General features: G+C 36.3%; 1 non-coding gene across 1 annotated transcript; it reads right to left on the bottom strand.

Annotated features, from left to right (window-relative positions):
• Positions 1-12,841: 12,841 nt before the first annotated feature.
• LOC147394376 (small nucleolar RNA R71) lies at positions 12,842-12,948 on the bottom strand. Its single transcript, XR_015181893.1, has one exon. It is a non-coding gene; the product is annotated as a small nucleolar RNA R71 (small nucleolar RNA).
• Between the last annotated feature and the right edge of the window lie 5,770 nt (positions 12,949-18,718).

Here is an 18,718-nt window from a genome sequence, read left to right as displayed (position 1 = left end):
TTTCACAGTCCAATTCCCCTTCAATTTCATCCCCATCCGAAATACAGACCGTGGTGGCTGCCATAAGAATCCGAAAGAGTGTCTTGGTCTTTAGCATCTGAGGGAGAACCTAACTCTTCTTCATCCTGTGACTCATCTGAGTCATCCCACGTGGCCTTAGTAGCCATTGTTGTGCCCCTAGTTTTAGGTCTAGAGAGACCTTTGGACTTGGATTTAGTGGGGTACACATTTGAGTAGTGACCACGACCACCACATGTGTAACACTCAGTATCTTCCCTTGGCTTAGACACGGTTCTACTTATAAGTGCATGTCTATCTATCGGATGATTACGTTTACTAGTGTTACCAGGTTCTCTTCTTTTGAAAAACTTTTGAAACCTTGAAGCTAATAAGGCTAAGTCTTCCTCATCCGAATCAATCTCCTTATCCTCTTCAATCAATATCTTCTTATGATCATGGGAGGATGATTGAGACCTGATACGAGATGTTCGCTTTGACATGGACTTCGAAGAAGAAGTCTTTAGGACCTGAGTTTTCCCTTTTGAGGGAGGCCTTTCGAGATGGATTTCGAAGGTAGTGAAGGACCCCATAAGTTCCTCAACAGTCATTGTTTCCACATCTCGGTATTCCTCAATTGAGGTAACCTTAGAGGCAAATCTCTTAGGTAGGGATCTCAGGATTTTTGCACAAATCCTACCTTGAGGGACAGTCTCCCCTACGTAAAACATAGAGTGGCAAATGTCACTTAGACATACGTAGAATTCTTGGACAGTTTCGCTTTCCTCCATTTTAATATTTTCAAATTGAGTGTGGAGGAGTTGAAGTTTAGATTTTTTCACTATGCTCGTGCCTTCGTGAGTGGCCTCCAGGATTTTTCATGCTTGCTTGGCCGACTGACACGTGCATATCCGTTGATACTCATCATCGGAAATGGCACTAGTAATGGCGTTAAGAGCCTTGTAATTATTGCTACTATCTATTTTATCCTATTCTGTCCATTTTCTTGATGGTCATAGAACAGAGGTAGTGACACCATCTACCTCGATGATATCAACGGGAGGTTCCCAACCTTCCTCAATCATGTCCCACACATCCCTAATTAGAGAGTTGATGTATATCATCATTTTATTCTTCTAGAAGGCATACTTGGTACCTTCGAACATAGGTGGACGAGTCGAGGACCATTTATCGGCTCTAGACATGATGTAAAGCCACGGATCACTCAGGGTTGTTAAACCTTTCTAGAGTCACCTGCTCTGATACCAATTGAAACTACAGGCTTTTACACTGTATAGACCTAGAGGGGGGTGAATAGGACTATTTAAAAATTCTTTTAAATGTGAACACTTAAGTGCGACTGAATTTTTAATGAGTTCATTCTATTGATGCATTCATCAAATCATTCATGGAACAAAAGATTTATTCAAGCTATGATCAATCATGATATACGTTCAGATTTGCTTGAAGATAAGGAAATTAGAGAAGAATATGAGAGACGCAGTTTATAGTGGTTCAGCAACCGTGCCTATGTCCACTCCCAAGAGAACTCCAATCGATGGTTCTTTGGTGTTTACTAAAACTGAGGTTTATGGTTCACCTTAAGTCGCACATAGAATTTTCCAGGGTTAATTCTGCAACCCTAAGATTGAGTGAACCACATCCACTCAAAATGTCTGAGTTTTATACTTCGGGAACTCAGTAACCTTTATTACTCATCTTGAGTCCGCAACTCAAACAAGTGCTTGATTTTGAAGGAGAAATCAAGTAAACTATTACAAGAGTATTTTTGAAATTTAAAGCAAAAACAATCAAACTCACAATTATAACGATTGAGGTGAGTTTGTTATTCTTCGATTCTTCACTACTTCCTTCATCAATGGCTCCTCGCCTAGTTCAATGTTAGAATGTAAATGCTTGAAGGATGAAGTAAGTGAAGCTTGATCAATCCAGATGAAGTAGCTTGATGTGAATGATTTTGACTTCACCTCACGATTCTTCTTACTTTGTTAAGCCTTTTGAAGTGTACTTATTCGCTTGGGATTAACTCAGAAGATGTTGATTAAAAAAAGAATGAAGCCTAGAGCTTTTCTTTTATAGAAACTGCTCTTAACGGCTTCCTATCGGTAACACCTAAATCCCGTCGGTGGTGAAAGTGCCCTCGATCCGCGGGGTGCGCGGATCCGCTTTTGACCCTTGAGGTTTGGGAGTCGCCACCTAGTTATTAAGGTCTAGGAACCAAACTGACTCTAAAAAAGGTAAACTAATCTACGAAAGAAAAAAGGGTCCGGGGATCATGTTACGGAGTTGGAAGGTGTTAGGCACCAACCCCGCCCGACCAAAGCTGATCTTTACTAACTTCCCAAATAAATTACATTGCTAAAAACCTAGATAATAATATAAAAAAAAATAAAAAAAAATAGATTATACCTTTCCGATAGCAAAGACTTTGTTCCCTCAGATCCGACAAAAGTTGCTTATTGTACCATACTTCTTGCTTCGTTCTGTCCCCGGATTTGATTTTCGATCTCCGAGGCAAGGTATCTCTTTTTTCCTTGGATCTGAATTCTTCAAGTTTGTTGTGGATTTTAGAATGTTTTTGGAGGGCTTTTAGGTATTTTTTAGGCAAAGATCGAAGAATGGATGTTAGGTAAGGAGTTGGGGCTCCAAAACTAGGGTTTATGGGAGGCTAGGGGGGCTTTTAGACCTACTTCTCTTAGGGTTTATGATTTGATACGAAAATAGGGTGTGAGCACCTCTATTTATAGATGTTTTTAGGAGTTGATTTGGATAGAGTTAGTGTTTAATTAGAGTTCTTTTAATTAGAGTTGTGTTTTAGTTAAAATTGTTTTAAGTAGAGTTGTGTTTTAATTAGAATTATTTTAGGTGGAATTGTTTTTTAGTTAGAACTCTATTAGATAGAGTTATTATTTAATTAGAGTTCTATTATGACTTTTGGTCTTATTTGATTGACTTTTAATGTTTTGACTTTAGTCTTAATTGATTAACTTTTAATATCTTGACTTCAGTCTTGCTTAATTGACTTTAATTTTGACTTCAGTCTCACTTGATTAACTTTAATACCTTGACTTCAGTCTTGCTTGATTTACTTTTAATTTTTGGAGACCCCTCCTCCATTATTTCTTTAATTCTTTGGACCCCCAAATGGGGGGGTCCTTAAAGAAATATCCCACGAACCCTCAACAATTTTACTTGAAAGTCCGATTGATCGATTTTTTTAGTTCCAATTTTTTAAATTGATTTCATTAATATTTCACTTTAATTATTTAATGTTTTATTTATTAATTTCAAAATTTTTAATTATGAAAATTATGAAATTATCGTTTTGCCTCCGGAGAGGACATTTCACGTTTTAAGTCGGTTTTTAATGTTCTAGGATGTTTTAGAATTGATTTTTCGTAAGAAATTCAATGGAAATATTAGTTTGTGTCATTTATAAGTTTTTTTGTGTGAAATGGTTGTGAACTTTATGAGGGGCATTTTCGTAATTTTGTCAAATTCTGGGAAAATTGACGAAATGATTTATTTGGTTTCGATTTGTTATTTTATGTGTTAAAATGGGTTTTCCTAAGCGTAATGTACGCTCTAGGGTTATTTTGAAGTTAGGGGTATTTTGGTAATTTGGTCATTTTTAGTGATTTTTATCGTGAAGCTTCTTTTTGGTTTGCAAGATGATTTCTATGTTTCTGGGGTCGTATTTTCCTAGCGTAGCGTGGTTTCTAAGGTTTTGTCAGTTCGAGATACCTCATCTGGATTTTTGAAACATATCTGGTAACAAAATAAAGCAATGGAATACACATTCATCATTGGGAATCATTGCGATCGGGTTGACGAGTTGATTAATCATGCGAGTGCAAAAATGGGGTGTCTACAGGTGGTACTGACCAAACATAACGGTCGAAAATCTTACCGTTAAACATTATCGGCAACACTGTTGATGGAACCTCCAAGAGTCATCGGTGAGACCGATTAGCATTATAACGGTGGAACCGGTAGTACTATGCTTCTACCACCGACAGATGATTTCTCAATTAGTTCTGACGGTGGATGGCAGTAGGACCGACAAGTTGTTCATCTGTGGAATCGATGTCTATTCTGCCCGTAGGACCGACAAGTTAGAGCTTCTACCACCGATAGAAGATATCCCATTTTGATCTGTTGGTGGTTGACGGTGGATCCGATAGGTTGTTCATCGGTGGAACTGATGACTATTTTGTCTGTGGAACCGACAATTTTAAGCTTCTGCCGTCGATAGGTGTTTTCTCATTTTGTTCTGTCGATGGCTGACGGTGTATCCTACACTCCTGCTGACAGGTTCTATTCCCTTGAGATAGAGCTAATTTTGGGATGTTCTTAGAGCACTCACACGATGCTTCGATAGTAACGTGTTCTTATACTTCACAAGTGAAGATGTCCCTTGATCTTGATTGGTTTTGATATATTAATTTGTCATTGATGTAATGCATACGATCAATGTCTTCCAGTGGTTACAACATGACAACATACCACTAGTCTTAGAATTGATAAAACATGGTACTAACATAAACACCAAAGCTATACAAAAACAAGATGTAAGAATTTGTGGGTGTCATCCATGAAATTATGTTTTTCAAAGCAGTACTTTTGAATGTATCTGATCTCTTTGAATAATTCTTCTACCATTTTCATTGTTAAGATTAGGAAAGAACATCGTAGAGTATCCAAAGATAAGAGGCTAGTAGCAATGGGCCTCCAAACCAGGGCTATGGACGAAGTCGTTGAAGGAGATCAGATCTATCATTTCCCTTCTATTTTGCCTCGACCACCTACACAATGGACTTCATTTGATTAGGCCGAACAGATCTTAGGAGACCTTTCTTTTCCCTTTGCCTCTGTTTCTACCCTTTCTTCCTCCTCCAATCCCCTTAGGGTCTTCTCTGACATCATAAACATTGACTTTTCAGAGTTTCCTCTCTCTTTCTCTCATCCCTACTATCAGGGCTACTCCTCCCCTAACCAGGATAGGAAGAAGAAGAAGAAGAATCTGGCCCCTCGTGCCTCCACCCTCACTAGAGAAATAGGTCAACTGACATTGATGCGTGGGAAGAAAAATGACCCAATTTCTACCTCTGTTTCTATTTTTTCTTTTGTTGTTGCTGTTTCAGTTGTTGTTTCTACTGAGCATATTGAGAAAATTCAAGCTCAAACAGTGCAAAGCTTAGAAACCATCAGGGAGCACATAAGCTTAAGCCGTGCAAAAGGCGTAGGCTGGTTAGGAAGAATTTGATGAGTCCTTCTCCTTTAGGGGGGTTTAAGCAAGAGAATCCCAGTGACTTTTTAACTCCCCTAGAGGAAGCTGCATTCCCCTAGAGGAGTCGTAGGGTCCTCCTCTCTAGGATGGAAACGAGAATAACAACTTTCGGCTCCCTTTCAACGATGTCTACAACAAGAGTTATGAAGTAATGAACCCTGCCATTGTTGCCTCTCTGCTCTCCCACTCTATTTTCCCCAAGGACTGAGATGTTGCGGACAAAACCAATGTTGACCTAGGTTTCGATTGGTTCATTCATGACCTTTATCAGGTAATTCTCTATTCTTCCCATTTTATTCTTTACTTTTCATGTTTTACTCACTAAACTACTTTATTCTTCTTATACGCCAATGCCTTTGGTACCTTGGCTTTCTTAAAATGATGTGAGGCTGAGAACCATGCAACTACTCTGACTAGAAAGCATGAGGAAAAAATCACTATACTCCAGGCTGAGTTGGCCTCTTCTAGCCAATTTTCCTATGAGGCTAATTTGGCCTAATTTTTTAGGGTAAACTTAGACTTGGAGGCCAAAAATAAGAAGCTGACAGAACTCTACGATGTTCTCCAACTGGAACTAGCCAACTACAAGAAGAGAGTGCAAAGAAGAGATGCAGAACTGGTGGATCTCCAAGAGCGTTTACGATAACAAGAGCTTAAGCTAGGCTTTATCAAGATTGGTCTTGACAGTTAGAGCAATTCAGGCCAAGGAGGATGAGGCTGAAACCAAGAAATTCCTAGGGTAATTGTAAGCCCAATACTCTCGATTGACAGAGGAAGCTTCTACCAAGGTCCATAACAAAGGCTTTGAAGCTTCTCAATTTCAGTATGAGGAGAAGGATGAAGAAGATAAAAAGGATTATGATAATCCTGAAAGTCCTCATGTCAAGGAAATTTTGAGCTAGTCTGGTGACTATGGACGAGCCCCACCCATCCATCTAGATGAGGATGGGAACCCCGTTGTTATCTTGGATTGAGTCCCAATTGAACTCATGGAGGCTGGATGAACCATAGATTTAGATCAAACTAAAACGATTGGTTCATTTGCCCCTACTAGTAATGTACCTCTTGTCCTTGTTATCAACATCAATCTGGACAAAACAGTCAATCCTCCCAATCTTATTGAGGTCTCATCTCCTACTAACCAGTCATCTACCATCGAGTGAAAACATGTCTGTTAGTTTTTGTTGTGCCCTGTTGTTGCTCTATTTTTACTGTTATTTTCTATATTCTCGCGTTTTTGGGATTTTTCTTGTACCCCAGTTATTAATGAAAATTTTATTTTCACGCCAACTTTTATTTTGCATTTAACATAAACTATACTTTTCGCATTGTTTGTGCTGTATAGAAAACTGCTAGTCTACTTTTTTAACTTAACATGAACTTTAACATTATGATTTACTTGCGTCTTTTGTGCTGGGCGCTCAACTGTTATTCTACCTTTAACATAAACTTTACTTTTTCGCACTATTTGCGATGTACACGCAATTGCTAGTATGTTCTTTCAACTGAGCATAAGTTTTAACACCATGCTCTACTTTTGTGTTTCGACAGAAAATGATCCATTTTCTTGTACTGCTTGTATTGCCAGTGCTTATGCCTTGCTACCTCTCCCCCCTAGGTTCTACCTTAAGTTTCTTTTACGTAGGTGGAACTTTTTTAGTAAAGAGGCACATAATAATTATCCTTCTATAAGGAAATTGCTTAAGATTTTGAGTGATATAACCTTTTGCTCTTGGTAAGATACTTATGAGTTATTGTCCTTCAATAAGGCTTTAACACAATGTTACACAGGATATCACTTAATGCTTCCATGGCACAGTTTCATAGTACTTTTGTCATTCTAAAGCAAACTGCAGTCGTCCAACACTTCTCCTTCCTACTATAGGTAGTGGAGGGCAAAGAGGATCTGCTTATCAGCTGAACAAGTCTCCATGCCCTTACACTCAAGATAGAACATAACTCTATGCTCGTTAAGGCAGAAGAGAGCTACGAGGACTTGACTTTCAGAAGAGTCCAACTTAATGCTATATTACTCGTGCCAGAGTAGGGACCTGATCAGCTTCTTACTCTGCCAATAAAGCAAAGAAGACCCACGTAGGCCCGAATCCAAATGAGATCCATCTTTAGTGATATTGTACTCGTGACAGAGTAGGGTCTCGATCAACTTCTTTCTCTGCCAATTAAGGTATAGAAAACCCACGTAGGCTTGGATCCAGGTGGGATTTGTCTTTAGTGATCTTGGACTCGTGACATAGTAGGGCCTCGATCAGTGTCTTACTCTGCCAATTAAGGTAGAAAAGACCCACGTAGGCCTAGATCCAGGTGTGATCCATCTTTAGTGTTATAATACTCATGTTAGAGTAGGGTCCTAACCAACTTCTTACTCTACCAATTAAGGCAGAGGAGACCCATAGAGGCCTGGATCCAAGCGAGATCCATCTTTAATGTTATAATACTCGTGTCAGAATATGGTTCGACCTGCTTCTTATTCTACCAATAAAAGTAAAGAAGACCCATGTTGATACAGATCCAGATGGGATCCTACATTACTTTTGATAGAGTAAGACCTCAACTAGCTCCACACCCTATCAGGTGAGACAGAGCAAAACCACGTAAGCCTGGACCTAGGTAGGACCCAACTCAGCTAGTTCTGTGTGCAAGCTATCATCATTCAAAAGAGCTTTCTCTTATTGATAATATCTTTTAAGGTTACAAGTGTTCCATGGTCTAAGGACCTCTTGACCAGCCATTGTTACCAAATAATATACTCCTTTCTAGCCTACTTTTACTACTTTGTATGGCCCTTCCCAATTAGGATCTAGTTTTTCATTATTTTGTTATTCTATATTCTAGAATACTCTACGCAACACTGGGTCTCCTTTTTTGAACTGCCTATAGTGGACTGTCTTATTGAAGTAATTTTATAGCTTCTGATGATAACTCTCTAGCCTTATTAATGTTGCTTCTCGTTTTTCTTCCAACAAATCCAATTCTACGATTATCTATGGGTTGTTTTGGTTTGTTTGTACTACTCTTAACCTTATTATGGGAAAATTATTCTTCATTGGTATCACTACTTCCATTTTATAGGTCATAACGAATGGAGACATCCCTGTAGAGGTTCTTGTCGTTGTCTTGTAAGCCCTTAGTACACCGTGTAAGACCATTGTTCATCTTTCCTTCGTTTCTCCATGATATGGAGAATAACTATTTTATCCCATGCTTTCTACAAAAATCTTTGATATGCTCTCGCACGAATTATCCCCCATTGTCTGAGACTATAGTATGTTGTAGACCAAATTAGCAAATTATATTTTTCTATATAAACCTCTGAACCTCCTGCTAGTGAATTCTAGCAAGAAGGAGTGTTTATGCCCACTTGGTAAAGTAGTCTATCGCTACTAACAAGAAGGTTAAGTTACCTGGTACCTAGGGCAATGGGCCTACTAGATCAATCCCTCATGGTACGAACGACCAGGGGTTGATGAGGAAATTAGGTTACATAGTTGGCTGACGAATTATTCTCCTATATCTTTGGTAATTATTGCAATGCTTGATATATAGAGCTGCGTTTTTCTATTAGTATGGCCATAAATACCCCTAGTAAAGTATTTTATGGGCTAGAGATCTTATCCCTGAATGATTTTCACAATCTCCTTCGTAGGTCTCTCTCAGTAAGTCATTTGCCTCTCTTGACGTTAGGCAATGTAAGAGTGGTCCTCCTATTGATTTCATGTATAGCTTTCCATCTAGAATAGTGTATCTCTCTGTCCTGTTCTTCATATGATTTGCCTCCTTTAGATCATCATGTAGCATTCCTAACTACAAGAAGGTGAGAATTGGGCCCATCCACCCTTGATCCCCAATTACAACTACTACACTGACCATTTCTAGCTCATCTATCATAGGTCTTTCCTGGTAGCCTAGTGGCAGTCCTCTTTTGTATTGTCCTGCCAACATTAAAGGTATGAAGACTAGAGCGTCTGCATTTCTGTTGTCTATTGTTTGTCCTTGGTATATGCTCTACTCTCATTTTCACAATTCGAAACATGGTAGACCTGATTTTCTCCAAATAGAACTACATCCTAGGATCTCGTGCCTCAAACGTTCTGTTAACATGCGTAACTACTGCCTATGAATCACTGTAGACTGTAGTATTAGCTAGCACCAATCCTGCCAACGAATTGAAGCCGAGCAACATTGCCTCATACTCTACTTCATTATTTGATGTTTTAAATCCTAATCTGACTATCTTTTCTATCCTCGAATCATCAGTAGCAATCAGTACCACCTGTATTCCCTTCTAAGTTTGAAGACCCATCCACGAAGACTCTCCATCATGGATGGTTGTTTACTTCTTGCATTTCTTCCACATTTTCCAATTCTTCTACTAGCAAATCTTCTCTTTCTTCTACCAAAAAGTATATTAAGAAATCTACCACTACTTGGCCTTTTAGCCAAACTTTGTGTTTGTACTCAAGCCCAAATTCTACTAGCTGTACAGACTACTTTGCTATTCTGCCTAATCTCTCTATCTTTCCTAAGACAAACTTCAAGGGGTACTCTGTGATGACCTCTACTTGGAATGCCTGAAAATACAATCTCAAACCTAAAGCCATGTAAACAAAAATTAATCCCACTTTCTCGATTCTAGAATAATGTGTTTCTACATTGGTGAAGGTCTTGCTTAGGAAATAGATGGGCTACTCTGCTATTGTCCCAGCCTTGACCAAGAATGAACTGAACGTACTAAAAAATCATTAGTTATAGTCCTAGTTCCTTTCTTGTTTTTAGTTTGGAGGGTAAAGGTGGTTAGCTTAGGTATTTTTTTAGCTTTGTGAAAACTCATTCAAATTCTTCTATCTATTCATACTTGGTATTCTTTCGCTAGCTGATAGAGAGGCATGTACTTATTTAAAGACCTGGATATGAATTTGTTAAGAGCTCCGACCCTTCCTACTAGCTTCTGGACTAGTTTTTGTGTTTTAGGGAAGAACATCTCTAGTAATGCTCTGATCTGGTCCGGGTTAGCTTCTATACCCCTTTTTGTAACTAGAAAACCTAAGAATTTCCACAAAATTAATGCAAAAGTTCATTTCTTCAGCTTAAGCTTTATCCCAACTTTTTGTACTTGTGAAAATATCTCTTCCAGATTAGCAATGTGATATTCTTTCTTTTTACTCTACACTAATAAACTATTGATAAAAACCTCCATTGTCTTTCTCAACAGATCTCTAAAGAGCTCTGTTACCATCTTCTGATAAGTTGCTCTTGTATTCTTCAAACTGAATGGTATAATTTTGTAGAAGTAAAGCCTTTGCTCAATGATGAATGCTATCTTTTTTTGGTTTGCTGGGTTAAGTTGTATCTGATTGTAGCCTGAATAACCATCCATGAAGTATAGCCTTTCGTGACCTGAAGTCGTATCTACCAATTGGTATATCCTCAACATAGGAAAACTATCCTTAGGACATGTCTTATTTAGGTTTGTAAAGTCAATATAAACTTTAACTTTCCCATTCTTCTTTGGTACTACCACTATATTTGTTATCCAATCAGGGAGTTGCACTTCCCTAATAAATTATGCTCTGATGAGTGGATTTTATACCTGCAAATTAACCATTTTTAAATTTAATATTTTGTTAATTTTAGATTCTTTTAGTTGTTTTTATTTAAGTTTAACTTTTTTTATACTTTTTATGTAAGTATGTATTTTTATTTGGTTTTAATGCTTATTTTGCAGTTTAGAAACAATATGGAATATTGGGATATTTACCAAACATTTAGAAGAAATTATGGCTCCAAATTGGTTCATTATCGGAAGAAGAAAGCTAAGTATACAAGCTAAAAAGTCTCCAAGCCGTAATTTGATAGAAAATGAGATCGCAGCAAGAATTCAAGAATTGCACAATAGAAATATAAAACTACAAGCCACAGCATGACATGTTTTGAGGCCATGGCCTGCTTACGTTTCCAACATTACACGTTAATTTTTGGGACTGAATTAGAGATGGATTTTGTAACTCTTAAACCCTAATGACTCTATACCTATAAATAAGAAGGATTAAGCCTTATTCTAGGGACAGTTTTAGGTTTTTCTTGGAGGCAGAAGATTGAGAAGGAGGACGGGAATTGAAAATCGACTCTTGAGTTTTATCTTCCTTAACTTTAATTCTTCTCTTAACTTTGTAATCTAAGAATGGCTGAATACTTTTGTGATTTTATTTTATTTTCAATGATGAACTAATTTCTATTCTAGGGTTATAATAGAACTCATTCATGATATTTGATTAATTTTCTTTCTTTCTTCTATGATCCCACATGTGATTGTTTATTCTATCCAATGTTTAATGTGATTTAATTAACTGGCCATTGATTGAATTGAATTGGTGAACCTTAATAATATCAACAGAATTATTTTGTGTTCATAACTTAGATAGAATAACATATGCTAATTTGAGATAAACATATACTCACGTTGCGTGTGCATCCCTTATGAAAGCTTATTCTTAATAAATTCTTCTTGATTTAATTCTCATAGACATATAGGGAGTTAGTTTAGAAGGGTATTTTTACATGATCATCGACAGAGACTTGTAGAGAATTTAGTGCTCTTGGATCACAATCATAGTGGATTAATTTATTATAAAGGGAAGGAGAATTTAATCAAGTTAATTGTTTGGGAAAAATTTTAAACCTAGGTTTCATCACTCATTGATTTTAAATCTACAAATTTATTCTCTGCATTATTTTCTTGTTTATTATTAAAAAATATTTGTTTTACTTTTGTTTGAATAAAATTAGAGTGAAATAAATTGGTAATTAACAATAGATTGGTATTTAGCCTCCGTGGGAACGATACTTTCTTATCACTTTATTACTTGTTTCGATACGTATACTTGCGTGTGTAAATTTAGACAACAAATTTTTGGCGTCGTTACTGGGGACTAATTTATTAATCTTTTTGTTAATATTAATTCATCATATTTGATTTTAAACCAAAATTTTCTTTATTTTGTAGGTATTTGGCTAGTGTATGTGTAGTACGGGAAATTCAGAGCTTGTTTCTTTAGATTTTGAGATCGAGAAAACTTGTCGAAGAAATAGAAAGAATAAGCTAGAAGCTGCTCAACACCATACAATGGCTAACCAAATGGTAATGAAGGTCCTAAGTTTATACAGGACTATGCCGTTCTAATGGTGGATGGGATTCACACTAGTATTCGTCGTCCACTGGTACAGGCCAACAATTTTGAACTCAAGCCGGCTACTATTCAGATGGTACAAGCATTTCAATTTGGGGGTTCATATGTCGAAGATCCAAATGAACATTTAGCTAATTTTTTAGAGCTATATGCTACTTTCAAGTATAACAGTGTTGATGATGATGCCATCCGGTTGCGACTATTTCCATTCTTATTGAAGGACATGGTGAAGAATTGGCCAAACTCATTACTAAGGGAGTCTATCACCTCTTGGGATGACTTGACGAAAAAATTCCTTGCTAAATACTTTCCGTCGTCAAAAATTACAAAGTTGAGGAATGATATCACTACTTTCGTGCAGTTGGACAGTGGATCTCTTTATGAAGTATGGGAAAGGTATAAAGATCTACTTCGGAGATGTCCTCACCACGCTTTATCAGATTAGTTGATCATCCAAATTTTCTACAACGGGTTGGTTGGATCTATTAGATTGAGTGTTGATGTTGCAGCAGGTGGGATCTCTTATGGCAAAGACATTCAAGGATGGGTATAACTTATTGGAGGAGATGGCCTCTAACAGTTTCCAATACCAAACAGAGAGGATGAATGCAAGAAGAACAGTAGGAGTGCATGAATTAGATGCTTTTACTGATTTGACTGCTCAAGTGACCTTTTTATCTAAGAAGTTGGATTCATTTGGAGTTCATGTCATTCAAACTCCTACTGTTACATGTGAGATTTGTGGAGACAATCATTCAAGAGATATGTGCCCTAATAATCCAGAGTCTCTCAATTTTGTTGGTAGTAGACAAAATAATCCATATTACAACTATTACAATTTGGGCTGGAAAAATCATCCGAACTTCTCATGGAGTAACAATAACTCTACATTTTCATCTGCAAAGCCCATGTTTCAACTGAATTATCATCCTCAAACTCTCCCTAGAGAAAAGAAGCCTTCTTTGAAAAATCTAATGCATCAGATGGGAACCAACACTAATCAGTTCATGACAAAGACTAGAACTCTACTCCAAAGCCAAGCAGCTTTTATTCGGAATATAGAAATTCAATTGGATTAGTTTACTTCAACAATTAACAATCGTCATCAAGGAACCTTGCCTAGCAATACAGAGACTAATCCTAAAAGAGATGGCAAGAAGCACTGTAATGCTATCACATTGAGGAGTAAAAAAGAGTTGAATGATGTTGTCAAGGAACCGGATGTTTTAGTGGCAGAAGAAATAGTTTCTAAAAAGAAGGATAAACAAGAGAAAGAAGCTACAAACCAAGAGCATAACAAGCCGGACTTAAAAAATATTACTCCCTACAACCCACCCCCACCATTTCCTCAATGTTTCAAGAAATAACAACATGATGAGCAGTTTGCAAAGTTTTTGAATGTATTCAAGAAATTGCATATTAATATCCCATTTGTTGAAGCTCTAGAGCAAATGCCAAGTTATGTCAAGTTTATGAAAGACATCTTGACTAAAAAAAAACAATTGAGTGAATTTGAAATAATGGATTTGACTGAAGAGTGCAGTGTTGTCATTCAAAGAAAACTTCCAGCAAACCTTAAGGATCCAAGGAGCTTTACTATACCATGCACAATAGGTAACCAATTCTCTAGTAGAGCTTTGTGTGATTTATAGGCTAGTATTAATCTAATGCCACTGTCTATGTTTCAAAAATTGGGATTGGGAGAAGCTAGGCCTACTACTGTGACACTCTAGTTAGCGGATAGATAAGTATCCAAGGAGGAAAATTGAAGATGTGCTTGTTAAGGTTGATAAATTTATATTTCCTGTGGATTTCATTGTTCTTAATATGGAGAAAGATAAGGATCTTCCAATCATTCTTGGCAAACCATTCTTAGCCACAGGAAGAGCTCTTATTGATGTGCAAAAGGGGGAGCTTACTATGAGAGTTCAAGATCAAGAGGTAAAATTTAATGTTTTCAAAGCTATGAAGTTCCCCACCGAAAAACCTGAAAATTGTTAAAAAATTGATGCAGTGGACACATATGTTCGACAAGACTATGAAGAAATACTCCCATTTAACCAGCTTGAATTAACAATCATTAATACATACAATGAGAAAGATTTGGAGTGTTTCAAGTTGGTGAACTACTTGGAGGCGACACCAAAATTATCTTGTTCTAAACTAGAATTTGAGTTATTAGAAGTACTACCATTAGGTTCTCATTTGAAGTTGTCAATTGAAGAATCATCATCATTAGAGCTCAAGTTTCTTCATAGTCATTTAAGGGAGTTGTGAGATTACAGGAAAGCATTAGGATGGTCCATAATGGATATTAAGGGGATTTGTCCTTCAACTAGCATGCAAAAAATCTGTATGGAGGAATATCATAAGCCCTTTATTAAGCACCAACGTCTGCTTAACCCATTCATAAAGGAGGTGGAGATCTTTGATGTGTAGGGAATTGATCGTCAAAAATCCACCATCACTCTAGCAAACCCGGAGTGACTTCAGACAAAGTCGGGCTGATGACTTTAAAACAAGCGCTTCTTGGGAGGCAACCAAAGTATTTTAAACTCTATCTCTTCATTTATTTTTAGTTTCATTAGTCTTCGTTAGTTTTTTAATTAAAAAAATGTTATTAGTTTGTTTTTATTATAATTTTTAGAATTCTCTTTAATTCTAGTCAATTATGTTTAGTTGAAACATGTTGGGAGTCTCTAAGCAAATCAAATGCATTAGCAACATGACACAAGTCATTGGTAGTACAGATTGTTAAAGTAGAAGCCTCTACTCATTCACAGTTGCAACATCTAAAGTAGACAGCAGTCCTGATCTCACAGTTCGAAAAAGTCGTGGCTTAACTTTTCTTAGGCTAAGGCACTAGTTCGTGACAGAACTGATCAGAAATATAAAAATGCGGGCTGTGACATAATATTCTACCAGGCCTCAACCCCAAAATCGTACCCAAATAGAAAAAGGGTTACATTTGCCCTAATATTTCTAATGTTACAAAATTTCACAACCAACCTCTTCTTTTTACCTCTAAGATTAAAGACTCTTTATCTCTTGCCCTCTTCTTCCGCATTATTCCTATATTTCACTCTCAATATCCAAGTGTGGCAAAGGAGATATCAAATCCGTGAGCACGATTTCACCAAATTTCAATGGATATTCTGAGTACTTTCTTTGTCGATTCAACCAAATCAATTGGGGTACCATCAGGTTTTATTCGTAAGTGTTACATTCCATTAGTCGCTACTGCATATCATGAATAAATATTTGATTAATTGGACTGAAAAATTTGAGTTTTGATTACACTTGTGGTTGTATGCGAATGTTTGATTGGTTTAACCAATGATTGACGTTGGAGTGGATGTTTGGATTGTTTGATTGATGGAGTACTATGTGCTGCAATATGTACGGACTTTTGTGGTAGTGGCTGGTATTACTGGATTTTTGGATATCATTATCTTTTTGTGCATACGAGGTGTTTGTGAAAAGTTCAGTGACAATGAGAGAGGCTGGGAAGGTTAATTTGTTGTAATATTGGGGGCTGGTTGAGGTATATGGTACTTGTTGGATATAAATGAGTTTTAATTTCATCACGCTATAATTGAGATTTTGACCATTGGTAATTGGGTTGTGAAAGTTGGTGCTAGAATCTTGATTTGTGGGCACCAATTGTGGAATGTAAAAGGTTGGTCAGGCTTGGCTGCTTCTTATATTTGATCAATGATAAGTTGATTGGGCTATTGAATATTATCATGATGCTTAAAAGAATCCAAGCTTCACTATTACATCACCACCGTCAGGACTGAATGAAAAAAGCAATGAAGATGGTGTAGATGGTGCTGACAACTCTTGACCACCAATAAAAATTTCAGGGAAGTGCTTTCACCTACTTTTAATTCTAATTGTTTACATTGGGGGCAATACAATAATTAAGTTTGGGGTGGGAGTAGTATTTTTCTAAAAATTTGTTTGATTTTTGTGTTTGCTTTAGTGTGTTTATGTTTAGGCTTTGGCATGTTTAAATCAGTTTTAAAAAAATTGTGTTTTGTGATGATTTTTGCCTGATAATTTGCAGCCAATGATAATGATTTTGATTTAGTATAGACATGGTTCATGAAAATGATGGAGGTTGAACTTATCTCTGTGCTTAACTCTGATGAAATTCAGTCTTGTTTTGAACTCTTTTACATTGAGCTTATAATCTTGATGCACTTGGTTGTTTGATACAGTTGGAGAATGTTTATGCCTTTGTGTGTTGTCTATGATCTCAATGAACTCTAGAACTTATTTGATTGTTACTTGAGGTGAAATCCTAGGTTGCACTTGATTAGGAAAATGATTTAGGCCATTCTTGGATCGATTGAGCCTTTTAAGCTTACCTATGTTGATTTTATCTCTAGTCTTCCCCATTAAGCCTTGTTTTCCATTTTCTTTGGCACCCATAGTTCTAACCAAGCCTTTTGTCTAATTTTTCCAAAATTTGACCCATCACCTCTTAGGCATATATTGATTGCTACTGGATTATTTTAAGCTATGCAAATAAGGGTTGAAGGTGAAGTGTCGAGAATGTGGAAGGGAAAGTTTCAAGAATATTCAGTTGAGGGTTCGAAAAATACTTATGTTGAAAAAAAATTGTCACATTACTACTTCCCTTCTTGTTAAAGAATGCATTGAGTCAGATACGTTTGGAGGTGCAATGGGCGATATAAAAAAAAGTATAAAAAAATGATGAAAAAAAATTAGTGAGTAAAAGGTTGTCAAGGAAATGAAGTGAAACAAGATTGAGAATGCGAAGTGACTTGTTATTAAAATCTAAGCTTGCGCTTTATGAGAATCCTAAGAGATTGATGCGTTTAAGGGGTGATCTGCGCCACACATTACAAGCTAAATAAAAGTCCTATTGATTCTTGATTGACTGACGACCTACATTAGTGGAGAATAACATGAAAAATAAGCCTATGGAGTTCATTAATTTCAATATCTGGAGATCACTTGTATTTACTCTTGATTTCATAAATTGATTTAGGGTTAAAATTGATTAAGTGATAAAGGATTGTTTGCACATATGTTTGGGGTTCAAAGTGAGGTTGAATGACAATTAGGTTGAAAATCTAGACTGTTTCAATTTCTAAAAGTTTTTTAGAATTGTGAAATTTATGTAATCTTTGAAGCAAGTGTAGAGAATCAAGCTAGTATCATCACTTGTGTTTTATTCATGTTTTAGATTTCTTTCCCTTAGTTAGGTTTTTCTTTGTTTTTATTTTGCTCGAGAACTAGCAAAATGTTAAGTTTGGGGGTATTTGATGAGTGGGTTTTATACATGCAAATTAACCACTTTTAAATATAATATTTTATTAATTTTAGAGTCTTTTAGTTATTTTTATCTAAGTTTAGTTTGTTTTATACTTATTATGTAATTATGTGTTTTTATTTGGTTTTTATGCTTATTTTGCAATTTAGGAACAATATGGGACATCAGGATATTTACCAAACATTTAGAAGAAATTCTAGTTCCAAATTGATTCACTCTCTAAAGAAGGAAGCTAAGCATACAAGCTAAAAAGTCTCCAAGCCATAGTTTGATAGAAAACAAGATCGCTGCGGGAAATCAAGAATTGCACAACAGAAATATAAAAATACAAGGCGCGGTATGATATGTTTTGAGGCCATGGCTTGCTTACATTTCCAGCATTACACGTTAATTTTTAGGGCCGAATTAGAAATGGGTTTTGAGACTCTTAAACCCTAATAACTCCATACCTATAAATAAAAAAAATTAAGCCTTATTATAGGGACAGAAGTTTTAAATTTTTCATAGAAGTAGAAGATTGAGAAGGAGGACGGGAATTGGAGATCGGCTCTTGAGTTTTTATCTTCCTTAACATTAACTCTTCTCTTAACTTTGTAATCTAAAAATGGCTGAATACTTTTGGGATTTTATTTTATTTTCAATGATGAATTAATTTTTATTCTAGGGTTATAATAGAACTCATTCAAGACATTTGTCTAATTTTCTTTCTTTCTTCTATTATCCCACATATGATTGTTTATTCTATCCAATGTTTAATGTGATTTAATTAACTGGTCATTGATTGAATTGAATTGGTGAACCTTAATAATATCGACAAGTTATTTTGTGTTCATGACATATATAGAATAACATATGCTAAATTGAGATAGACATATACTCACGTTGTGTGTGCATCCCTTA

Source organism: Akebia trifoliata, chromosome 9, assembly GCF_017979445.1.
Source record: "Akebia trifoliata isolate Shusen 1 chromosome 9, ASM1797944v1, whole genome shotgun sequence".
Taxonomy (NCBI): Eukaryota; Viridiplantae; Streptophyta; class Magnoliopsida; order Ranunculales; family Lardizabalaceae; genus Akebia; species Akebia trifoliata.
This window is presented reverse-complemented; position numbering and strand designations above follow the sequence as displayed.